This window comes from Wyeomyia smithii, chromosome 3 (genome assembly GCF_029784165.1).
Source record: "Wyeomyia smithii strain HCP4-BCI-WySm-NY-G18 chromosome 3, ASM2978416v1, whole genome shotgun sequence".
Classification (NCBI taxonomy): Eukaryota; Metazoa; Arthropoda; class Insecta; order Diptera; family Culicidae; genus Wyeomyia; species Wyeomyia smithii.
This window is the reverse complement of record NC_073696.1, coordinates 49,854,732-49,881,306: the sequence shown is the minus strand read 5'-3', so window position 1 is coordinate 49,881,306 and position 26,575 is coordinate 49,854,732. Positions and strand designations below refer to the sequence as shown.

The 26,575-nt window shown below is 36.5% G+C and overlaps 1 protein-coding gene across 3 annotated transcripts in view; it reads right to left on the bottom strand.

Moving 5' to 3' along the window:
- The window catches only part of LOC129731536 (cyclic nucleotide-gated cation channel subunit A), a 295,263-nt gene that overhangs the window by 204,475 nt on the left and 64,213 nt on the right, over positions 1 to 26,575 (bottom strand). The window contains exon 1 of one of the 3 annotated variants that reach the window (XM_055691618.1): positions 22,111 to 22,272. The exons of the other annotated variants lie outside the window; for them this stretch is intronic. The gene's annotated coding sequence lies outside the window, so the exon portion shown is untranslated. Of the gene's footprint in view, positions 1 to 22,110; positions 22,273 to 26,575 lie in introns of those variants that run through there. 3 annotated transcript variants of the gene reach the window in all.

Here is a 26,575-nt window from a genome sequence, read left to right as displayed (position 1 = left end):
GGATTGGATTTGGATTGGATTTGAGTTCGATTTGGATTGGATTTGGATTGGATTTGGATTGGATTGTGATTGGATTTGGATTGGGTTTGGATTGGATTTAAGTTGGATTTGGATTGGTTTTGGATTTGATTTGGATTGGATTTGGAGTGGATTTGAATTGTATTTGGATTGGATTTGGATCGGTTTTAGATTCGATTTGGATAGGATTTGGATAGGATTTGGATTGGTTTTGGATTGGATTTGGATTGGATTTGGATCGGTTTTAGATTCGATTTGGATTGGATTTGGATTGGATTTGGATTGGGTTTGGATTGGATTTGGAATGGATTTGGATTGTACTGTGATTGAATTTGGATTGGATTTGAATTGGATTTAAGTTGGATTTGGATTGACTTTGGATTTGATTTGGATTGGATTTGGAGTGGATTTGAATTGTATTTGGATTGAAATTGGATTTGGATTTGGATTTGGATTGGATTTGGATTGGATTTGGATTGGATTTGGATTCGATTTGGATTGGATTTGGATTTGGATTTGGATTGGATTTGGATTGGATTTGGATTGGATTTGGATTGCGTTTGGATTGGATTTGGATTAGATTTGGATTAGATTTAAGTTGGATTTGGATTGGTTTTGGATTTGATTTGGATTGGATTTGGATTTGATTTGGATTTGGAATAGATTTGGTTTAAATTTGGTTTAAATTTGGATTGGATTTGGATTTGATTTGGATTAGATTTGGATTGGATTTGGATTTGGATTGGATTTGGATTGGATTTGGATTGGATTTGGATTAGATTTGGATTGGATTTGTATTTGGATTGGATTTCGATTCGGATTGGATTGGAGCGGATTTGGAGCGGATTTGGATTGAATTTGGATTGGTTTTGGATTGGATTTGGATTGGATTAGGATTGAATTTAGATTGGATTTGGATTGGATTTGGATTGGATTTGGATTGAATTTGGATTGGATTTGGATTGGATTTGGATTGGATTTGGATTGGATTTGGATTGGATTTAGATTGGATTTGGATTGGATTTGGATTTGGATTTGATTTGGATTGGATTTGGATTGAATTTGGATTGGATTTGGACTGGATTTGGATTCGATTTGGATTGGATTTGGATTGGATTTCGAATGGATTTCGATTGGATTTGGATTGGATTTGGATTGGATTTGGATTGAATTTGGATTTGATTTGGATTGGATTTGGTTTGGATTTGGATTTGGATTGGATTTGGATTGGATTTGGATTGGGTTTGGATTGGATTTTGATTGGATGTGGATTGGATTTGGATTAGATTTGGATTGGATTTGGATTGGATTTGGATTGGATTAAATTGGATTTGGATTGGATTGGATTTGGATTGAATTTGGATTGGATTGTATTTGGATTGGATTTGGATTGGATTTAGATTGGATTTGGATTGGATTTGGACTGGATTTGGATTGGATTTGGATTATATTTGGATTGGATTTCGATTGGATTTCGATTGGATTTGGATTGGATTTGGATTGGATTTGGATTGGATTTGGATTGGATTTGGATTAGATTTGGATTGGATTTGGATTGGATTTGGATTGGATTTGGATTGGATTTGGATTGGATTTGGATTGGATTTGGACTGGATTTGGATTGGATTTGGATTGGATTTGGATTGGATTTGGATTGGATTTCGATTGGATTTCGATTGGATTTGGATTGGATTTGGATTGGATTTGGATTGGATTTGGATTGGATTTGGATTAGATTTGGATTGAATTTGGATTGGATTTGGATTGGATTTGGATTAGATTTGGATTAGATTTGGATTGGATTTGGATTGGTTTTGGATTGGTTTTGGATTGGATTTGGATTGGATTTGCATTGGATTTGGATTGGATTTGGATTGGATTTGTATTGGATTTGGATTGGATTTGGATTGGATTTGGATTGGATTAAATTGGATTTGGATTGGATTGGATTTGGATTGAATTTGGATTGGATTTGGATTGGATTTAGATTGGATTTGGATTGGATTTGGATTGGATTTAGATTGGATTTGGATTGGATTTGGATTTGGATTGGATTTGGATTGGATTTGGATTGAATTTGGATTGGATTTGGATTGTATTTGGATTGGATTCGATTTGGATTGGATTTGGATTGGATTTGGATTGGATTCGGATTGGATTTGGATTGGATTTGGATTGGATTTGGATTGGATTTAGATTGGATTTGGATTGGATTTGGATTGGAGTTGGATTGGATTTGGATTGGATTTGAATCGGACTTGGATTGGATTTGGATTGGATTTGGATTGGATTTGGATTGGATTTGGATTGGATTTGGATTGGATTTGGATTGGATTTTGATTGGGTTTGGATTGGATTTGGATTGGATTTGGATTGGATTTGGATTGGATTTGGATTCGATTTGGATTGGATTTGGATTGGATTGGATTTGGATTGGATTTGGATTGGATTTGGATTGGATTCGGATTGGATTTGGATTGGATTTGGATTGGATTTGGATTGGATTTAGATTGGATTTGGATTGGATTTAGATTGGAGTTGGATTGGATTTAGATTGGATTTGGATCGGACTTGGATTGGATTTGGATTGGATTTGGATTGAATTTGGATTGGATTTGGATTGGATTTGGATTGGATTTGGATTGGATTTGGATTGGATTTGGATAGGATTGGGATTGGATTTGGATTAGATTTGGATTGGATTTGGATTTGGATTGAATTTGGATTTGATTTGGATTGGGTTTGGATTATATTTGGATTAGATTTGGATTGGATTTGGATAGGAGTTGGATTGGATTTGGATTGGATTTGGATTGGATTTGGATTGGATTTGGATTGGATTTGGATTGGATTTGGATTGGATTTGGATTGGATTTGGATTTGATTTGGATTGGATTTGGATTGGATTTGGATTGGATTTGGATTTGGATTTGGATTGGATTTGGATTGGATTTGGGTTGGATTTGGATTGGATTTGGATTAGATTTGAATTGGATCCGGATTGGATTTGGATTGGATTTGGATTGGATTTGGATTGGATTTGGATTGGATTTGGATTGGATTTGGATTGGATTTGGATTAGATTTGGATTGGATTTGAATTGGATTTGGATTGGATTTGAATTGGATTTGGATTGGATTTGGATTGGATTTGGATTGGATTTGGATTGGATTTGGATTGGATTTGGATTGGATTTGGATTGGATTGGATTTGGATTGGATTTTGATTGGATTTGGATTGGATTTGGATTGGATTTGGATTGGATTTGGATAGGATTTGGATTGGATTTGGATTGGATTTGGATTGGATTTGGATTGGATTTGGATTGGATTTGGATTGGATTTGGATTGGATTTGGATTGGATTTGGATTGGATTTGGATTGGATTTGGATTGGATTTGGATTGGATTTGGATTGGATTTGGATTGGATTTGGATTGGATTTGGATTGGATTTGGATTTGATTTGGATTGGATTTGGATTGGATTTCGATTGGATTTGGATTGGATGTGGATTGGATTTGTATTGGATTTGTATTGGATTTGGATTGGATTTGGATTGGATTTGGATTGGATTTAGATTGGATTTGGAATGGATTTGGATTGGATTTGGATTGGATTTGGATTGGATTTGGAATTGCATTTGGATTGGATTTGGATTGGATTTGGATTGGATTTGGATTGGATTTGAATTGGATTTGGATTGGATTTGGATTGGATTTGGATCGGATTTGGATTGGATTTGGATTGGGTTTGGATTAGATTTGGATTGGATTTGGATTGGATTTGGATAGGAGTTGGATTGGATTCAGATTGGTTTTGGATTGGATTTGGATTGCATTTGGATTAGTTTTGGATTGGATTTAGATTGGTTTAGTGGTCCTCGTGGTTCTGTGGTTAGCGATGTCGGTCGGCTAGCTCTCCCACACGGCTGTGATATCGGGTTCGATTCCCGATAAGGTCGAGGAACTTTTCGAGCTGGAAATTTTCTCAACTCAGCACTGGGGCATGGTGTATCGTTGTACTTTATCCTACAACATGCAAAATGTGCCGGAAACAATATCGATAACGAATTCTCTCAACTAATCTAGTTGATCGAGACCGCATTAGCCCCCCAGGCTAGCGTGCGATATTGTTATTGGATTTAGATTGGATTCGGATTGAATTTGGTTTCAAAATTAATTTTTGTTGGATTGAAATTGATTTTGAATTGGATATTTATTGAATTTAATTTAAATTGAACATTGTTTGAATTTAAAAATTATTTTTAATAATTTCTTGAATATTGGAGAATTATTTAGTCATTGATTTGTCTTGTTACGTTAGCTCGCGAAATGATGAAAAATGACATAATTGTTTCAAGACTCAAATTTAATTCAATGCAGCGTACTCCAATACTTTGTGATGAACACAACTACATCAAATCAAACGAAAAGTGCGCAAAACATCACAAAGAATTTTTCTTGTGAACAAACTCAAAGGTGTAAATTTCATTGAGCTTTCAAAACAAAAACGTGAAATTTTTTTTATGAGCAATTTATTTTAAATTCATTTAATGTTTAACGATAATGGAACAAAACATTCACAAACAAAAAAAGGCTGAAGTGATGCACACCATTTTTGTAAGTAAGGTCATTTTTACACGGTTTTTCTTCACGCGCGCGGATTGCTTTTCTTAATTACTCAAAAACGGTAGAAGACGTCGACTCACGTTTTCCGTTTCAGGCCAAAGGTAATTATATATCCGTTTTCAAAAAAAAATCACAATTTTTGGTGTAAATCCGAAAATTTAAAATGTTGAATGTTGGTGTCTAGATTGACCACTATCATATTCAAACGAGGTTCAAATATTTTAAAACGGTTTTCTTCGTTATATTCGCAACTCAAAAAAGTCTTACATATTTTACGCGATCCCATAAAAAATTTGGAACGCATCCCCCGTGTAAAAAAGACTTTGCTGTATTTTCCTCTGCATTCCACTACAAATTTAGTGTATTAATGGTTACCGTTCAAGATAATATTAAGCGACAATTAAGTCTTAAAGTTTCACAAGGTTTTCTGATTTTTTGTATCAGCTGAAAAAGTGTAAACGTCCTTTTCATAAATGTTTATCGTTATTCTTCGATGTTTAAATGAATAATAAAAAACTGCATACAATGTCTTAAATGACATTTCGCTCATACTGTCATTCAAGACATTTCGAGCAGTTTTTTATTCTTCATTTGAAAATCAAAGAACAATAATAAACATTTTTTTTTTTTGAAATTACGTTTTGCTCAGAAAATGCATTTTTTTTAAATGATGACTGGTAAACCGCTAATTCATTAGTTGAAAATTAGCATCAACAATAAGTTATTTGATGGAATGATGCTGACTACTGCATTTCAGGATCTGATTAGTGTAAAAATAAAACGTGGACAGATGTTTCTTCCAATCTGCACAAGCTCTCTCTCTCTTTCTCTCTACCTCCAGGTAACTTTATTATTCTCTATGCAATTCCATAGAGACAGTACCAGCCTGATGAAAACACAACAGCGAGGACTAATTCATTGTAATTTACATAACATTATCGTAAATACGGTTACAAGTTGGATGCGTTGTTTCCAACATGCTATAATTTATGTTAATCATTTTACATTCGTCAAGCTTCCGCTGTTGAATAAAAATCCTCTTTTCTCTCAATTGCATCAGCGTCGTTTTACTCGCTAGGTTTCGCAAAGTCAAGGACACTTGGTCAGTGTTTAGAAATAGTGTTTTTATTTCAAGTTTCTCTTATTAAAATAAAATTAAGAAAAACACGACCTAACAGAAGGTGTTTTTTTTCGTTTCGGGGTTTTTAATGCAATTTTTTTTAATATTGACTCATAACATATTAATTATTAATAATCAAAGAAACAGCTTGATAACGAACAACAGGATAGTAACTATTGTTTGCGTATCCCTCCGTTTCAGCATATGGAAATGGTAAGTTCACCATAGCAACTCATTTCGAAGATTATCTCAATCTAGCATCTAATCGATATCGTTCGAATCCTGGAGCGATTTGCGGAAATTTTCCACCCTTGCCGTTTGCACAATCAATTCATCGCACCATCAAGAGCGTCGGATGTCAGCCTGGACAACCGAAACAGCCTGCTTCTTCTTTACCGAGGCGGCTTTTACCAAACCAAAGTAAAGTGTACATTTTGCTGCCGGTCGTCAGTCCGAAGACGATGTGATTCCTTTCGAGATTGAATTACTCCTAGTCAATTCTGCTTCCGGCGACCAACACTGTCGCCACCCTGTCTTGTTTACCAAATTGAAACCCTAGATGCCAAGAGGAAATGCCAACTTGTACGCCGGCATCAGTGCTTTGATAGTGCTTCCCTGTAATTTCCAAGGTCGGGGACAATTTGCTATCCTGCCTGCTACACTTCATTGAATTTTGGTCCCTATGCTTGTAGCAAGAGCTCTTCTACATGTGGATTAAAAACAAGTGCTTGTTTTTTAACCTCCTCTTGGGTCCAGTACGTACTGATGACATGAGTATGTGGGTGCTTACTAGTATTGTTCCGGTTGTGGCGTTTCACTCACTTCTACCAGACACATTTTTTCCTCCTTTGTTTACCTCATGACAAAACGGTTCATATCACCGGAAGCAGTCAAGCATGAATAAGCGCCAACTACTGGTGCAAAGCGGGTAATGCTGACCTAGAGTTGATTATTCTGAGTGTATATAATGGAGTCATTCAACACCATACATTTTGTACTTATTTTGCGGAAGACATAAACAACTGTATTACTCCTGAGGGTTAGAATGTTGCCGTCATTGTTAAGGATGCTGTTTCGCGACCGAATAAAATGTAATAACAAATCTTGCTCATAATAATTCATTCCTGTAATGATGCTTCACTCTCGCCAACTAATTCCGCTTTACAAATGCATCTTTCATCCCCACCCACACGATATCGATTTTCAGCCGAGACGGAATTCGGTACCACTTGAGCTGCATTCCACGTGGTATATTATCTTCTGGCTGCCGAACTGTCTTACGCATGGCGGCGCCAGGATGACTACAATGTTTGCGACCAAAACCCGACAAGTTGCGGTACCGAAATTGGTTCAAACTGGAGAGCGCATATCTAGTTTTGAAATGTTTCCACGAGAGGTATTTTTGTGCTATAAGTGGCATCGGACTCAGAACCAAATGCTTGGGCCAAGATAGAGAGTGGATAAAAATTGTATGTACGTGAACAATAAATTTATAACCGAACAAATTATGATTGGTGGTTCCGATGGGCTGTCTAGCTAGGTAGCTCGCAATTTTTCACATTTTATTTCTTGATCAAAATTTTTGCAGATCCTATATTTTTGAACTATTATTTTCTGGCAAAGGATAAAAATCATTTTTTCATGAAAATTCAAACCTTCTAATAGCCATTTTCAGAGAGATATCTACTCTTTCAGTTTTTAAGTCGCCAAACTCACAAATTTTCATTGAAATCTCAAATTGTGTTGTCGCGAGTTTACTTGAAATCACTCATAACCAACTTTTCGCTGTAGGGCTTTTATAATCGGTGAAAGCTCCGCGCTAGCTCGCAATTATCTTATGAGTACTAGCACCTATTGAGACCAAAGTCCGCGACCAAAAAAGCGCCATATTCCGGAGGCGAAACAAGAAAACACTTGCCACTTCCTAAAATTATTTGATCTTTTCTAGAAAAGATCAATTATCTATACGAAGCTAGAAATTGAGCAACTGAATACTCCTCAGGGCGGCATACGCGGTGCACTAGACGCTATAAAGCTAACGAAAACTTTTCAATCGTCAGTCGTCGTCTTTTCTACCCACACACAAACTTATCAGAGCTTTTTCTCCGTCTTTGGGGGAAACACCGAATCGTCGACCCACTCAGCAATGTTATTCCCCGCTGCAACCGCACCAAAAAGAGTTTTTTTAGCAAAAAGTTTGCTATTTTGTTTGTATTCAGTCTTTGCATGAACACAAGACGAAAGTCTCTGTCCCATTGGTTGCATAAATAATGCAATAGCAGCAGTTGCAACATTCCTGCCAGTACAGTGGAGGTGTATCGTCTTTTCCAGTGCCATGTTCTTTTGCTTCAGTTGTGTATTTCAATAACATTAAGCCATTGGATGGGTAGTATGAAATATTCCACCTATTTGCATTCAATCTATGTTTTCAAAGAAACATTATATTCACGCATGAGGTTCCTGTGGTTTTGAGCTGTTTTAAGATTATTTAATCTTATTTCATATATTTGCAATGACAGTGCCGACCAACGTTGCCAGTATGCCAGATAAATTTGGATTTCGCCAGATTTTTGTTTGCGCGCCAGATATTTAAAAATGAGACAGATTTTTGCCAGATTTCGTCCGTGTCGTCTCGCAAAAAGGTCATCATTGCGAGACGGGCCGTGGTCAGCCTTTACCTACCTACACTCTGCGAGAGCAAGGTCTTCACTTCCAATTTGGTCGGAAATTTTATCTGACAATTGGTGACAGATTTTTGCCAGACTTTTTATTTTCGTTTTTTGCCAGATTTTATTTAAAACTTAGTTGCAACGCTGGTGTCGACTGACCAACCCAACTGATCAATTTGGGGCCATCCACATACCACGTGGACAGCTTTGAGAGGGTGGGGTATGTGTAATGTCCACGGTCCATACAAAATTTTTAGAATTTATATGAGCAGCAGAGTCGTTTACCACAAACAGCTGCAGGCCTTATTGTGATCCTCAGCTGGATTGGATTACACAGTGCAACAATTTGTTTGCCTTGGCTCTTATGTATGATTTTTTGATGAAGTTTGATGCGAAAATAAATTTCCCTGAGTTTGAACATATTTCATCTTAAGGGGCAACAATGGCGCCATTTTGAATTTTTGAGAAACTGGAAATTTTTGAGGTTTTTTCGACGCCATTTTGTTTTAAGACCAAATATCAAAATTCTAAGAGTTTGTCCACATATTAGCATCCTTTTACACATCTTTTGAAAAAACAGATCTTAAATCGGACAAAAACTGAGCTCAAAACGGTGATTCTACGAAACCGGTTTTGGCATAGTTTTAGTATATTTCACAATGCAAAATAATATCGATTATTTCTGAGTATTAATGGTAATTCGCTAATATCTTATAGTGGTAGTCAAATTGTATCTTATTTTGACTAAAAAAGTCTCAGAAATCGAATGGTAGGTTTCTGATCAACGTAAAATGTCAGCAAAATGTCGATTTTGCCCCAATTCCCCTACAATACTAAAATAGGTTTATCTGCTGACATTTTACGTAGATCAGACACCTACCATTCAATCAAAGAAATAGTTATCGGTTTCCGTTATACTAGTATAAAGTATAACGGAAACCGATAACTATTTCTTTGATTGATCTCAATCACTCTGCTAAGACGCTCGTTATAGATTTTCTAAATTTCCTACCATTCGATTTCTGAGACTTTCTTACTTAAAATAAGATATAACTTGACTACCACTTTAGGATATTAGCGAATTACCATTAATGCTCAGAAATAATCGATATTATTTTGCTTTGTGAAATATACTAAAACTATGCCAAAACCGGTTTCGTAGAATCACCGTTTGAGCTCAGTTTTTGTCCGATTTAAGATCTGTTTTTTTTTTTTTTCAAAAGATGGGTAAAAAGATTGGTAAAAAGATGCTGATATGATAACTCTTAGAATTCTGATATTTGGCCTCAAAACAAAATGGCGTCGAAAAAACCACAAAAATTACCGGTTTCTCAAAAGTTCAAAATGGCGCCATTGTTGCCCCTTAAGTTGAAATATGTTCAAACTCGGGAAAATTTAGATTTACATTAAAAAACACAAAAAAATTATGTATAGAAGCCAAGGCAGAAAAAAGTCAATTTTTGTTGCACTGTGTTATCTTTAACTGACAGCCAGTAAATAATTGTAATGACGTACAAAACATTGGGTGCTCCCCAAGGCATTCACATGGGAACAATGTTTTGTGTTATCAGATTAACCTTCCAGTGCCCATTGCCGCCTTTAGACGGTCTTTAATTGAACCTCTAAAAAGTTTCAATCAATACTTTAAAAGGTTTATAAAAATTTATAGTGACTTTTTCAAAGTCCGTCTAAAAATTAACTTGGGCACTAAAAAGTTGAATCTTTTTCACTCTGAAAGCTTGTTTTACCTTATTACTCTAAATGTTATTTTGGCTTACTGTTATTTTGGCTTACAACACTCATAAAATCAACATATTTATATTTATATTTATATTTATATTTATATTTATATTTATATTTATATTTATATTTATATTTATATTTATATTTATATTTATTGAATTAATTTCAACCAACTCAAGGTCTAAATAAAATATTAAAGCTATGTGGCTGGAAAAAGCCACCTTGAGTAGAAATTGATTCATCCTCAAAGTGGCATAAAAACCCAGCATCTTTTTCATAAAACATATATATAACATAATAAAAATAAAATACAAACACAAATACACTATTCACATTTAAAAGTTCAAATCTTTACGATGGTTATAAACTCTGGCCATGTGTCGTACTGGTTCATGCGAGCCGTAGTTAGTACGGTGAGTCCCAAAACGCAGCTGCTGTTGATGTCGTTGAGGTCGGGCTGGACAGTGCAAGCTAAGCGACGAAAGTATTTCAGGGCAGTCATAAGCACCCAGCAGGATTTTGTGGGCCATATTAGCGATGAGATCCTGCCGTCGTTGAAAGAGCGGTGTGAGACCAACTAATGAACAGAGTTTCTCATACGGTGGCAAGTTATCTGGATTCCTCCACGGTAACGAACGACAAATACGACGGACGAAGCGTTTTTGAATACACTCAATGCGATCAAAGATGACTAGAACAAGATACCTGACTCTTGCAGAATTCATCGGACATGATTGTCGCTGCGCGTGAGCAAAAGTCGAACTAATTTATACACTGTTAATTTGATGAAGACTTGACGTCAAAATCAACTGACGACAAGGCCAAGACATGACTGCTGAAAGGTGAAATATTTTTTTTTAGTATCCATGTGGACGACTATACGGTGCTGCCATCTTAAAAATGATAATGTGTTCTCAAACATGAAACTTTCCAGAAGAATCAAGTATCGGCGCATCAATTAAGCGTACTATCAGAACTTCCTGATAACCACTATCAGCACACTCTACAGCCAAGTTTTCCACTCTTGCCGAGGTTAATAAAGTCAATAATTAACGATAAAGCTTCTACAAATATTTCCACCCAAAACCAAACGCGAAATTTCTAGATGGTATGGCAATCATAATAATAACAATAAAACCGCTCTAGAAGCACTTAGAAATTGTCTCATATTCTATTGGCAGATGGCATTACTTCTTTAAGAGCGACATCAAGTCGTTGTGCTCTGCTACTAGAAACAATAAATTCAATTTAACTTATCATTGCTTGACAGCAACCAGATTAGCTAAAGTTTATTGTACTACTTTACACAAACCGTAACATTTGCTTCATATTTATATGAATATGTACCGGGTTTGTATATTCTGTTCTTTTTAACAACAACCAAAAATGTGAGAAAATGATATGTTTATATATGACAAAATAGCATCGAGAGAGTGTTGTACATAATTTATGTCCTCGCTACTTTCGGAAGTATCTTCTACACTACTTTAGATTACAATTTACCAGGGGCATTTTCTGTGATATATGAAGACACTCGAGAATTATAAACGCGACTCCCATGTTACCTAGCTTGCGACATATCAAAATTAAAGTTTTGGTAGAACGAGACCTGAAAATAAATATAACCCCTCAATATAAACCCCACTCTGACGAGCTGACCAAACTGCTACACCTTTTTCATAAACAATCTTGAACAGCTCAACGATCGATGACGGACTATGCACGGTAAATCGGTTTTGCTCATAGTGTCAATTTCATGAAAATTTAAGTCATCAGATGGCAGCACCAACCATCGGAAAGTGGTCGTGTTCAAAATGTATGAAAAATCTGGAAGTTAGGTATCTTGTTATAGTTATCTTTGATGCGATTGAACCAAAATTCGAAGTGTGGATCTCAAACAACACAGCTGGTTTCTGATATTGGTCGCACCAGTGAGCAGAAGAGAGTGCGCCATGTACCTGGATCTTGAAACTCTTTTCCAATTTTTAGGATGAGTCCTAACTGTCGATTACCTTTATTAATTATCATTTCATAATGTTGTCGAAAAGTAAGCTGATCATCCAAAACAACACCGAGGTCAGTAACAACAGTAGTACGTTGCAAGGGCTGATCATATATGTAGTAGTAATGCATCACTGTATGTTTTTTTTCCTAGAGAAGCTGATGACTGTACATTTTGGAATGCTAATGGCCATGTTGTTGCAACCACACCACTCTGCAAATAGGTTAACTAGTTGTTGTAGTCTCAGGCAGTCATTGTCGTTGCGAATAATAGAAGAGATAAGTCATTTACAAATAGTGAAAACAGCAGAGGTCCTGAAACGCTACCCTGAGGTACTCCTGAATTATTCTGGAACCAAACAGATGTTGACGATCCTAATTTTACTGCCATTCTGCAATGTTGTAGATATGAGGAAGGCCATGCTATCAAATTTGCCGATACACCCAACTTATCCAGTTTAGCTAACAGAATTTCATGGTCGACACGGTCAAAAGCAGCCTTCAGATCAGTATAAATGGCATCAACTTGATCACGTTGTTTCATTGTTCACAGGCATAGGGAGGTGAATTCCAGCAAATTTGTAGAAACTGATCTACCGGGGAAGAAACCATGTTGTGAGGTTGAAATATAATTTTTTACGTGAAAGAAAAGATGTTTGTACACAATAGCTTCCAGTACTTTCGAGCAGGCACACAAAGAAGTTATTCCACGATAGTTTTCTACGTTACGCTTATCGCCTTTTTTGAAAACAGGAAACATGAAGGATGATTTCCAACTTTGAGGAAATTGCTGACATCGCATAGTGAGATTAAATAACGAAGTAATAGGCGATTTCAAAGACTCGCAACATTTTTTCAATAAGACTGTTGGGATACCGTCCGGCCCAGCGCTGTACAATTGTTTCATTTTACAGATAGCTTCGGTGACTTCAATTTCAGTGATTGTGAATGTTGGAGCTGTAACCACATCGCGAGGAATGAATCGTGAGGCCTCTGCAATATTGTCAGTACTAGCACACTCAAGGTTAAAAACGCTCGAGAAATGTTTAGCAAATAAATCGTATTTACAACTCAGAGTTGTCGCCTCCTCGCCAAGCAAATACACGCTCGAAGGTAAACCATCTTCCTTGCGTTTCTTGTTTACAAACTTCCAAAAGTTTTTTGGCTTAAGACGCAAGCTGCGCTCTGTTTTCCTCACGTAATTCAGGTAGAGTCTTTTGTTGAGGATTTTATAATTTCGACTGGCTGTAGTAAAACGTATTCGGTTGAAGGTATTACGTGTTTTCTGATACGCACGAAGAGTCGATTTTCGTGTTCGGTTTAGACGAAGGAGTTCACTATTTCCCCATGTTGGTTTACGGCGCGGACGAACTAGGGGAATGTGTCGTACAATTAGCTCGTGAATAATTCGAACGAAAATTTCCACCGCTTCGTCAGGGTCAGTACAGTTACGTATTGGTGTCAAGCCGTAATGCGTAAGTCTGTACTCATAACGTCGTAGTTGCCTCGATGAAAATCAAATGCGTTGGGGTCAAGCTCATCGATAAACGTCTGTTTCAAGTGTCTATGTAAGCTAACCATCACAGGCGGATGATGAGCGTCAACGACACTGAGGACGTCAGGTGCAGCAGATACATTACAGGAAGGATTGACGAAAATCAGGTCCAGCAGTCTATCATTCTGATTGTGTACTGAATTGACTTGATACAAGCCATGTAATACGACACCATCCAGTATGCAGGAACTATTAGCATTGACTAAGGAATGCAGGGTGTCGACAATGAGGTATTTGTTACGTGGATGCATTGCCCAGGTTATCCCAGCGCGGTTGTAATCGCTAAATAAAAGGAGATCGTCGTTAGGGCCCATACAGTCACAGACTTTTTCAAGTGAGGAAATGTGCTTCTCGATTACGTTATACTCATTGTACAAATTTGGTGGAATATAAATAGCACCAATTGCAACTCTGGTATCACCGGAATCAATTGTAGTCCATAGCTGTTCAAGCGATTCCTCTATAGCATGGTGAAGCAGAGCAGATTTTAGTGATCGACGTACTGCTACAAGAACACCTCCACCAATTGTTTTATTGCTGTTGGCCAGACAACGATCGCTACGAAACACAACATATTCAGATCCAAACAACTGCGATGAGCAAATTTGATTATTCAGCCAGGTTTCAGTTAAGACGACACAGTCATACAAAGAGTCAGATACAGCCAAATAAAACTCTTCGATTTTACTTCGGAGACCGCGGACGTTCTGGTAGAACAGTAGCAAGGGTGCCTGGACTAAATCATTGGAAGCTTGATTGCCCCCGCAATCCACCGGAGGTCTAACACAGCTTTTCCCGAATGAGCCACGGTTTGAGGTATCATAGTCAATAGTATTAAAATTATCAGCAGGTGGTGTCATAAAGCTCATCTCAACTGGTGATTCGTCATAGTCGTCACCATCTCCAGCTGGTTCGTGATGTTCGCTATAACAAACGCACATTCCTTGAGTTTTTTTGAAAAGAATTAAAATACATATATGTGTAAATGAAGTCCTATTTTCATTTACTTCAAATGTTGTCCCAAGTGGTCGTGATCAAGATTAATTTACTTAATTTATTGAATTATAATGCATTCTCATGGTTATTCTATAGATAGATATTTTTGGAGATATTTTTGCAACAAATTTGTTTACCTTTTACATTTAATGAAATGTATTTTTTTGTGTTGTGTTGTTTCATATGTAGGAGAATCTAAATGATATATTTATTGAATTTATTGCTCGTTTAAGCATACGTCTTTTGCATTTTTTTCCTTTCCACTTTTGATCGAATGAAATCATATATTTTTTTAACAATGCTTTCGCTGCGTTGTTCTCGTTTCATCGTTTCCTAAAAATATAATGCTCGCTCTACGAACTAGTTCCATTTTTTTTCTTACGACTATCTTTCATATTTTTGTAAAGCAAGCAGTGTATGTTATTTCATGAGAATGCGAAAAATTTACGTGGACTGAGGATGAGAATTAAGCTTCGAAAAAATTGTACCTCATCCAGACGATACTCATATTTCACAATCCCCAATGTCTCCAGTATGGTGTTTTATCCAAATAAACTCCTGGGAAAATACACTAATATTCAATGGGAGAACACCGTTTGACAGTCTAGCTCATGCAGGAACACACATTTAGCAGTAAGTCGTTGTTATTCTCTGTGTGTGAGGAAACCTGTCCCTCAGTCGCAAATATAGGGTGAATTAATCTGTTTTGGCCCCTTTTCTTATAGTGGACTACTCGCCATAACAACTCAATTCATGCGAAAACTCGAAGGATTTCCAGAAAACTTTCATCGGGAAACATCTTATTCAGCTAATTTGCATTAGAATCACGAAAATCATTTATAAATTCCGATATATTTTAAGAGAATTTAGTTAGACTGACGTGTGGTTCACTATAAAAAAGGGGACCAGTTACCATACCTTGAATGGAATTATTCTAATCGGTGGTCCACTACAGGACCTGGTCCATTCAAGGCAATCCCACCCTTAATACTGGAGATATTGTGACTAATACGTAAAAGAAAGTGAATAGAGTAAAACTACTTTGGATGGACCTTTTCGTTTAGTGGAACACACATCAGATTAACTGCATTTATTGCGAAAATTCGAGGGATTTATAAAAAGTTTTATTGGGAAACATCGTATTCAATTAGTCTGCATCAGAATCACGAGAAACATATATAAATTCCGATTAATAACAAGAGAGCTTGAGTTAATTTGACGGGTGGTCCACTAAAGAAAGTGGTCCAGCCAAAGCAGTTTTCCATAGATCCACATTTTCATAGAACGTAACAAAGATTTAGTGGGGCAACCGTTAAAAAAACAAATCGGAATTTATAAAACTACCTTGGATGGACCGCGTCCGTCCAGGACCACTAATCAGATCAACTACATTTTCTGCGGAAACTCCTGGGATTTCCAAAATACTTCTTATCCAGGTAATCTGCATCGGAATCACGAAAAACATTTATGAGGTAAATTAACTTATAGTGGAATCGTTTGCTATAGTGGACCACTCGTCAGTTTAACACAATTTCTCTTAACATAAATCGGAATTTTTGAATGATTCCCGAGATTCTGAATCAGAGATACGAGAAGCATTTATAAGTTCTGATTTATGCTAAGAGAAACAAAGTTAATCTGACGAGTGGTCCTCAGTTTTTCGTCAGATTGGTCGACTAAAAGAAGTGGTTCATCCAGTAATGCAATAGTCTAACCGTTAGTAGAATTAAACTGCCTTGGATGGACCATTTCCTTTAGTGGATCAGACTAACTTAATGTATGCGAAAACATCCCTCGAAATATTTATAGGGAAAAATTTAATCTACCTAATATGCATCGGTATCCTGAGAAACATTTATAAATTCCAGGTAATATCAAGAGAAGTTAAGGTAATATGACGGGTGACGGGGTGGAATGTGGTCCACCCAAGGCAGTTTTACCTTAAGTCCATATTTTCATATAACGTAATATAGTAGAAATGTCTTGGATGGACCACTAAGCATAATAACTTAATTTAAGCGAAAACTCGATGGACTTCCATCGGGAACCATCTCTTTCAGCCCTTAACATTAGGTAAATTAACCTGTAGTGGACCTCCTTCCAGTAGTAAACCACTCGCCAATTTAATTTATGCGAAAACTCACGGGATTTCCAGAAAACTTCCATTGGGAAACATCTCATCGAGCCAATCTGATTCAGAAACACAGTTCTTATTTCAATTGCGTTCAATGTTAAGGGAAATTGAGTTATTCTGACGGATGGTCCTCTATAGAATAGGGGTCCACTGTAGGTTAATTTACCCTAAATCGGAAATTTCAAATTTTTCTCGTGATTCTGATACAAACTGGCTGGATAAAATGTTTTCCGATGAAAGTTTTTTGAAAATCTATCAAGTTTTCGCATAAATTGTATGAAACATTCGATTAAATTTTGACATCCGTTCACATTGGCATCCTTACAATTGATTAACAAACAGTTAAACGAAACCTCGCCACATTCGGTATTGCGCCCCTATACACTGTGGACTTTATTCACCCATGAAGAAAGTTAGCTCTCATGGTACATCCTGTCGCTAGTATGATAGTGTTAGATTTGTATGACCCGCATGGTTCGGTGCTACAAGCGGTTGACAAGGCAAGTACCAACTGCGGCAGCGGTTGGTGACAGACGGTAAACGCGTACGCCCGCCCAGCGCTGGTCTTGAAAATGACAATGATCGCGATGACAATGACTGACGTGTGGGTGCTGAATGCCACAAACGCGCGTGAGCCGTGAACAAATTTTCACATTGTTGATACCTAGTGCCGGTGCTTGTTTCAGAACGGTTTAGAATCTGCACCCAAATGGCTTCATTTTCCAGATTATTATCAAAAGGCGCTCGCCCAGAGCAATGTTTAATGTTTGGGATTTGGCACGGAACAACCGATATCGTTGTTTGGACCGGTTAGCTGAAAATATGCTGGCACGAAATAAACTTTTCACACCATGGGTAATATCAACTTATCGCGAATTACACTCCTATAGCTGCACAATTTAGGAAACAAAACAGCCATTGATCCGTGAGTAAAGCTAGACCAAAAAAAAAACATGAAACACTCGACCGCGACTAGCAGTCTGCTTCTATAAAACACACTCGTATATAGTGCACGTGTTTCCAAAGCAGTAAACTATTTTCTTTATATTTGGATAACAGTCAATTTTTACGCTGAAAAATGGTAGCGTAAGCTCCGTAAACACCACTCTCGTTCCAGCCGGATACCGGAATTGTGCAAACAATTCTTAAATTATTGTTGCAAAGACATCATTAGTTTGCACAGATGTAGGTCAGGCTTGTGGCAGCACCAACGTTTTCTGGGTGGGTACAAGAGGAGGAGTGCAAATGAAATTCCATTTGGGTTGGAAAATACTCTGGCGCTTGCAAGTGTTTTCCCTTAGCGTGGATCCGGTATCATTGTTTCCTCTCGCGCGCACTAGATTCGTTTTGATTAATTTCTTTGTCCTGATTCACCCTGACAAGCTTTGATTTGTTTCCGTTTCGTCTCCGGAAAGCCACCCGAGAGGGTTTCTTGGCAAAGGTGGGCCGTTGGGAAAAGAAAAACAGTTGATAACTTGTTTCTGTAACGACCAACATAAAACCTACGATTTTATTGCACTCCTCTTCTATGTTGGAACAATCTAGTGGGGTTAAGATAGAAATTAGCTTTTTATCACATTTTACTGAGAAAATTGTCGACAGAGCGAGAAAGAAACTCGGATTCACGATTACTTGAAAATTCTTTGGGTTTTCTTGTCTTATTATTTTCATGCCGGATGCTTCATGCAGAGGTAATTGCTATAATGTTTGTTCCGTGATCGTTTACCGTTAGCTACTTCGCGGAAACGGAGAAAGGATAATTTCTTTTTTACACAGAGTGCAAGAATGAGCGTGGGCAAGGCATGCGGAAATTTAGCATGAGAAATATTTCCCTGCAGCGAAAGCGTATCGTGGCTGTTTGTAGTATTTAACATGCAACAATGATTGCTTCATTAGTTTACTCGTTCTCCGAAATGAATAATACAAGCCAGCAGCTATTTTAATCATTCAGAAACAAACAAAATTTATCCCACCGAACAAAGCGGTACATTAAATGCAGATGAGTGTATCATCTCATTAACTGCTTTTTCAAAGCGCTGCCAAGAAAATAAGGATGAATATTTGGAATGTTTGTTGCTTAATCCTAGTGTAATTTAAAACATATCTGAATATCAGATACCCAACAATTTCTAATAACATTTCTGGAAAAGATAACTATAAATATGTAATATTTCGGAAAATACACGTTTTTCTTAATTTGTCCATGGTTCTCCAGCAAAAACCATACGTTCATTGGAATGCTTGGTCAAAAATATACAATTCATTCTTTGACAACAAAACGATTGGATAAATAACTCGAGCGCTAAACCTTAGGCTACCTACACGTTCCCCCTTGCCGAATGTTTTATGAAAAAATATGTTTGTCGTGCAACACTACCTACTTGTTTACTAATAATAACTGTTTGTAAAGTACGCAACCAATAACTACTGGGTTACCTATAATTTCGTTTTCGTATATAAATACGATAGCACTACTCCAGATGTGTTAGTAACAGTTTGCATTTTGTGAAGATGAATAAAGTGAAAATGGAATACACCAAGCCCAAATGCTGTAAACCCTTTCCTGATCATCGGTGCTCATCAAGCTCACGCAAATTAAACGAAAACGTTATTGCAAAATTAAAAATATTGAACAGTCAAGCTCATTTTTACGTCTTTATCAATTTGTGATTCGTGTAGTTATCGGAATGATAGTCAAGCCACCATTCATCCCTTCGTTGTTTACTATTCAGAATCTGAACACTTAAGAATATCAGCTTCATCATAATATCGGAAGTACTCCATCATGATACTGTTGCGGTTCAGGTGTTTATTGCCAAATTAATGAGTTTTTTGAAAACAACAATAGAGTTGAAAAAAGCTATATTAATGTCTGATGGATCTGCCTCACAATATAAAAATAGAAAAAACTTTGCAAGTTCAAAACAAAATATAACGTCGATGCAGAGTGGCATTTTTTTGCGACTTCTCATAGTGAAGGCCCATGCGATGCAATTGGTGGCATATTAAAACGAATGGCAGGAAATGCAAGTTTAGCTAAAGAACATGAACATCCCATTACAAGCGCAAAAGAATTGTATGATTGGTCTAATCAGAAAAGTAATCAAAATTCATCAAAAATGACATTTAGTTGGGTATCATATGAAGAATATGAACAATGAGTAACAGAATGGAGCAATATTTTCAAAAAATCTATAATACAGTTGACGCCCTCTATTACGACAACTTATATAGCGAAAAATCTCTCTATAGCGACATTCTCAATGGTCCCTTCTGCTTCATATTCAGAAAAATTAGTCGTTTAATTGCGACATTTCTCTATAACGACGGTCCCTTGCGACGTCGCTATACAGCGATTCGACTGTAATAGCTGCCACACAAAAGTATTACTCTTTTGTTCCGATTTCAGAAAATAAGAAACAAACGAAGCTGTTTTCAAAAGACGACGAATCATTTACTTATGATGTATATAAAATATAAGGTGAAACTAGTTCTGTAAAGTGTCTATGTCATAAAAAAATATGTTCCTAAGATAATAAAACTCGAAAATAAATATTTGATTCTTATATATATTTATATCTCTTAGAACATTTATCTCTTTTCTTGAGAACCGTTCTCCCAATCGTTTTGTTGTCAAAGAATGAATTGTTTATTTTTGATCAAGCATTCCAATGAACGTATGGTTTTCGCTGGAGAACCATGGACAAATTAAGAAAAACGTGTATTTTCCTAAATAATTATAATTTTTCGAGCTTAAATTAGAAATAACTCGAAAACCAATGCCTTAAGAATGTTTACTACCAAGAGCTTTTTGATTCAAAATGACTCTCTGCATCTTTTAAAATCATCAGAATACAAATATTTTGAAAAATGTTTGAATTAGAATTTTCATAAAAAAATTAATCTACCATAAAAAAATTATTTTTCATTTCTCCATCCTGTACTTTTTTTTAAAAGTTGCGTATTAACGCCAAGTTTCTTTAAAAAAAAAATCAACTCTTTTTTTTAAATTGAAATTTAATATTTATTTAAGATTTTTTTTTTGGTCAAAAAAATTTTTTTTGTACAGAGTATATTTTTTATGTTGCATTTTTGATTCGCTACAACTCATTCTCAGACAGTTTTTCTATACAACCAACGGTTTCTGGGCTACAATGCTTCGAATAAAACCCATGCCAAAAAGCATACGCCCTTTTAGAATGTAGCTCATGGGTGTAAAAAATCTCTCCACCTATGAAAAATGCACAGTTTGCTAAGCCAAATACGTGTGTAAAGTTTCATTCAAATCAAAAATGGTCGATTAAATTTTCGCGTATTTCCAGGCGATTTGAAATGATTTTGCTCTATTGCACATAACTTTGCAAAATGAAATCTCAAATTAATGTTCCTTCAGAAAATCAAAAATAGTAGTATTTTTTTTTTAACAATTCCTCAGGGTGTGTTTTTTGAAAGAGTTTTTTATATTCAATTAGGGTAGTTTGACCGATAGTGGACCACCAGCTAGATTTACTCAATTCATGCGAAAACTTGAGGTAATTTCAAAAAACTTCCATCAGGAAACTGAGTTAATCTGACGAGTGATCCACTATAGTAAAGAAGTTCACTGTAAATTAATTTACCCTAAAACCTATAAAAAAACATTTATTCACGACTTTCTCAACAAAAAAGCAGCACATTTTTCAAATGGCCCTGTTGACATGCGCTTGCATGTGCAAAATATAATTGATTTACTCTGAACAAACAAATTCTTACTCGCACCGGATCTGTCCTAAAAATATTGCCTTCTGCACTCATCATTTATTCAACTCTATTTCATGTTTCGAGCAGAAACATAGGGTAAGTTAACCTACATATAGTGGACCCCTTTCCTTTAGTGGATCACCCACCAGATTAACTGAATTTTTGCGTAAACCCGAGGGATTTTCAGGTAACTTCCATTGGGAAACATCTTATCCAGCCTATCTACATCACAAATATTCATAAATCCCGATTCAAGTTGAGAGAAATGGAGTTATCAAGGGTGGCCCACTATCTTCGTTTTCTATTTATATAAAAGAGAAGTTTTGTATGTATGTATGTATGTATGAACCAACATAACTCTCGAAGGCCTGAACCGATTTCAACCAAACTTGGCATACGTGTTCTTTGTACAAAGAAAGTGGTCATAGAAATATTGGATAGGGGGGCCCCTCCCCCTTAAAAAAGGAAGAGATCAAAAGTAATAAATTTTCATACATAATGGAAACCTTTCATTGAAATTTGATGATTTTCGGGTTCTTGGTCATGTTTGGAGGCAGGAAGTTGATGTCCAGAGACCAAAAAATAATGTTCGATGCCATTTTCAATCCAAGATGGCGACTTCCGGTTTCTGAGAAGCCATTTAAAACTGTGAAAAACCCAATGTTGGTATTTTCGGAGCAAAAATGACTCTTAAGAACCGGTTTTCGGTGTCTGACGATACTTTGAAACTTGGGTTGCCGACTTCCGGTTTCTGGAAATCTGCGAAAATTATTAATTGAATTATATACTTGGCAATATGGGTATTTTCGGAATCGGAATGACGTCGTCATACGAAAATCGATCATATATTTACAAATATTGGCCGTAGACGTAGTGACGTCTGTTTGCAGCCGAAAATCGGCCTTCGTGCAAACGTTTCTAGAGAAATGTTTCAAAACATCCAAACTGCTTTGATCCGTTTTTGGAACGATTTCTTGGCATATTTCTTGCATAATTTGATAACGGAGAGTCCAATCTAGCGTTTGGGATAAAAAATTTGTTTGGAAAAGTTGCTGAAGCTCAACTATTACCGAATTAAAATTTGGTTAAGAGCATAGATCAAATAAGATAAGAGCTCCTAAAATCCAGCTATTTATTTTTATTTTTGTATGTATGTATGTATGTTCCAGCATAACTCTCGAATGACTGTACCGATTTCAACCAACGTGTTCTTTGTACAGAGGAACTGGTCATAGAAATATTGTGAAGAGGAAGGAGCAACCCCCAAAGGAGGAGGGAGTCCTAATTGATTAGAAAATCAAGTTTTTTTCATGTATTATGGTAACTTTTGAATGAATACGATAGTTTTTGGGCCTTTGGTCATGTTTGGAGACCGGAAATTGATTTCCAGAAACCGGAACATGATGTCGAAAAGAGAAAGGGGCAGAGGGAGGGGGTCTTAATTTATAAGAAAATCAGGTCTTTTAGTGCCCTATGGGAACTTATTGAAAAGGTACGATAAATTTCATGCACTCGGTCGGTCATGGCCAGAAGTTGATGTCTAGGGACCGGAATATGATGTCCGATGTTTTTCTAAAACAAAGATGGCGACTTTTGGTTTCTGGGAAACTGAATACAACTGTAGAAAACGTTTACAAACCTCCAAACATTGTTATTTGCGGAACCAGGATAAAAGTCCAACGACATTTTTTAAATTCAATATGGAGACTTCCGGTTTCAGAATTTTGTGAAAAACGAATATATGCTCTGCAATATGTATATTTTCGATATCAAGATGACGTCCAGAATCCAAATATTCATGTCTGGCGCAAATTTTTAAATCGTACATGGCGGATTACATTATTTGGAAAGGTTACTAGAATACAGAAGAAGGCTTGGACGTGATATTGAAACGTTGTTTCGAAATCAATTCTGCGATTTCTGCTTTCTGTTAAGCTGTGTAAAACGGAGTAAAGTGGTTGAACAATGTCAATATTTCTAGAAAGAGAACTATGTTCAGAAAATGACGACAACTATTTTCAAATTCAAGAAGAAAAATATTCAAATACTCCCTGATATTAGGTTCCTAGGTCAGAGCTGGTGAATTGGTGTCCGAACGTTTGGTATAGTGAGGGTTGTTTTCCTGCGTTGGAAGTGATTAAAAACTTGAGGAAAATGTAGAGATAGTCCCCTTATCTCCAAATTGTTAATTAATTCATGAAGATTGATGTTCAACTATAAGGATGATATTGATATTGTTTACACAAAAAAGTAAAACGAAAGTTGCGAGAAGACATAGCAAGCAATAATTCAACTATCAGAGGTGAGCTTAGACTATTGATTATGTATTTTCAGTCTAATTTGAGTTTATTGTAAGTTAATCGATACCTTCGAAAATGCTGATGAGGTAATCCATTTTCCAACGGAATTCATGAACTCACTCGACCCAGCTGGAATGCCTCCGCATCAATTGTTAACGAAAAAGGTGATATATGAGCAAGTTTATAACTAAAATAGAAATATTATTTGGGGTTGGCAAAAATATATGGAAATGTAGATATAAATATCATTATTGGTTGGAAAAAATATATGGAAATATAGCAAATGATAGAAAAAGCAGAAATTTTTACACGAGTAAGGCCGGGTACATTCAGCTAGTGTGTTAATAAAATAAAAGGGTCCACTATACATTAATTTACCCTATCGCAACAAGCGTTCAATGTGAGTAGCCATGTTTTTTTACATTAAGTAAAATAATAAATACTAGAAGAAAACTGACTAAATAGAATAAATTAACCTATAGTGGACCTCCGGTCAGATTACGGCAATTTCTCTAAACATAAATAGGAATATATATATAAAAGTTTTGATGCAGATTGGTTGGATAGGATGTTTCTTGATGAAAGTTTCCCGAAAATCCCTCGATTTTTTTCGCATAAATTGAGTTAATCTGGCGAGTGGTTCACTATAGGAAAGGGGTCTACTATTGGTTAATTTACCCTATTGAAAATCGATATTTGTTGAGGAAAGTGAACCCCTTGCCTATAGTAGACACCTCGTCACATAAACAGAATTTCTCTTAGCATAGGGTAAATTAGCCAGCTCAAAAAAGCTGGATAAACTTCAACGTCTGGCAAGCTTATCAATAACTGGAGCGATGGCCAGTGCACCATCTGTAGCATTAGAAGCTCTGTTATATCTTCTACCCTTACATCAACATGTACAACTTAACGCCGAAAAGGTGCTCTTAGGCTCAAACGTGTTAAAACTAGTTATTGAGAATAGGTTATGTTGCCATTTAATTCTACTACAAAAAATCGAATACCCTTTAATCGAATACCATCCGCAGATACGTACTCCGGTTGCTACATACAGCCACCATCAGTGCTTATGTGGACTGTTCAACAATAACTGTATGTGTTAAAACTTTTTCGGAAGGGGATCTTAAAGGACAATTACGAATCCTCAAAGATTTCCAACTGAACACCTTAGTAACCATGAATGAAGACTGGATGGACTCCAAAACTAACTTCAATGTTTCCTTCAAAGTGATTTAATCCAATCGCATTGAATGGGAAGAAAGAGGCCCTAAAATTCGTCCAGGATCACTCTCATTTTATACAGCTGGCTCTAGAATGGGTGAGTCTACAGGTGCTGGGGTCACTGGACCAGAAATCATATATCAATTTCAATGGGACAGTGGTCCACAGTTTTCCAAGCTGAAATAAATGCTCTTGTAACATGCACGAATATTCGTTTGGCTAGGAAATATAGGTATGCCAATATCTGCATTTTCTTAGATAGTCAAGCAGCCCTCAATGCACTAAAAGCATACACATGTCAGTCCAAGTTAGTTTGGGATTATATTCTATCCCTCCGACACCTATCTGCAACAAACGATGTTAATCTATATTGGGGGCCTAGTCACCTGTGGTATAGAAGGAAACGATAAAGCTGATCTCTTAGCAAGAATTGGTTCTTTAACTACATTTGTCGGGCCGGAGCCAATCCGGAGGGTATCTACATCCTGTTTGAAATCAGAGCTCAGAGGCTGGAAACAAAGATGATTGATGCTAACTGGAGGACTTTCTCCAAAGCAAGACAATCTAAACTATTAATTACACCATGTAATAAAACCATACGCAACTTACTCAGTATAAATAAAGCTGATCTGAGTACGTTAAATGGTCTACTGATTGGACACTGTCCGAGAAGGTATCACCTTAAAATAATAGGTGAACTGTCAGATGCCATTTGTCGTTTCTGTAATTTCGAAGTAGAAACTTCGGAACACTTACTGTGTCGATGCAGCACATTGTTTCAGCAAAGACTGCATATTCTCGGAAAGGATGTCCTCACACCTAACGAAATATGGTCTACTGAACTAATGAAGGTAAGGAACTTCATTAAAGAAGTCATACCTTTTTGGGGTGAAATGCAAAGTCAGGGGGCGACTATCACTGATGGAACGAACTGACAGTGCATATGAAGTAGTAACAAACATCTTACTAATGGTAGCTCCTACAAGGATATAAACTAGCCTATAGTGGACTTCTTTCCTATTGTGGACCATTCGCCAGATAAACTCAATAATATTGCGAAAATTTGAGAGATTTTCGAAATACTTTTGTCGGGAAACATCTCACCCAGCCAATCTGCATCACAATCATTCATAAATTCCGATTTATGTTAAGAGAAATTGATTTAATACAATATAACGGGTGATCCACTGTAGGTTAATAGAATAAAGAGGTTCACTATAGGTTAATTTTCCCAAAATAGATATTTATGAATAGTCTTGTGATTCTGATACAGATTGGCTGGATGAAATGTTTCTTGATGGAAGTTTTCTGAAAATCCCCCGAGTTTTTGCATAAACCGAGTTGATCTGACAGGTGGTTCGCCATAGGAAAGAGGTCCACTATTGATTAGTTTACCCTAAAACCCTGGAAACCGCAAATGTAATTCTTCACGATGACTAAGTATTTCTTA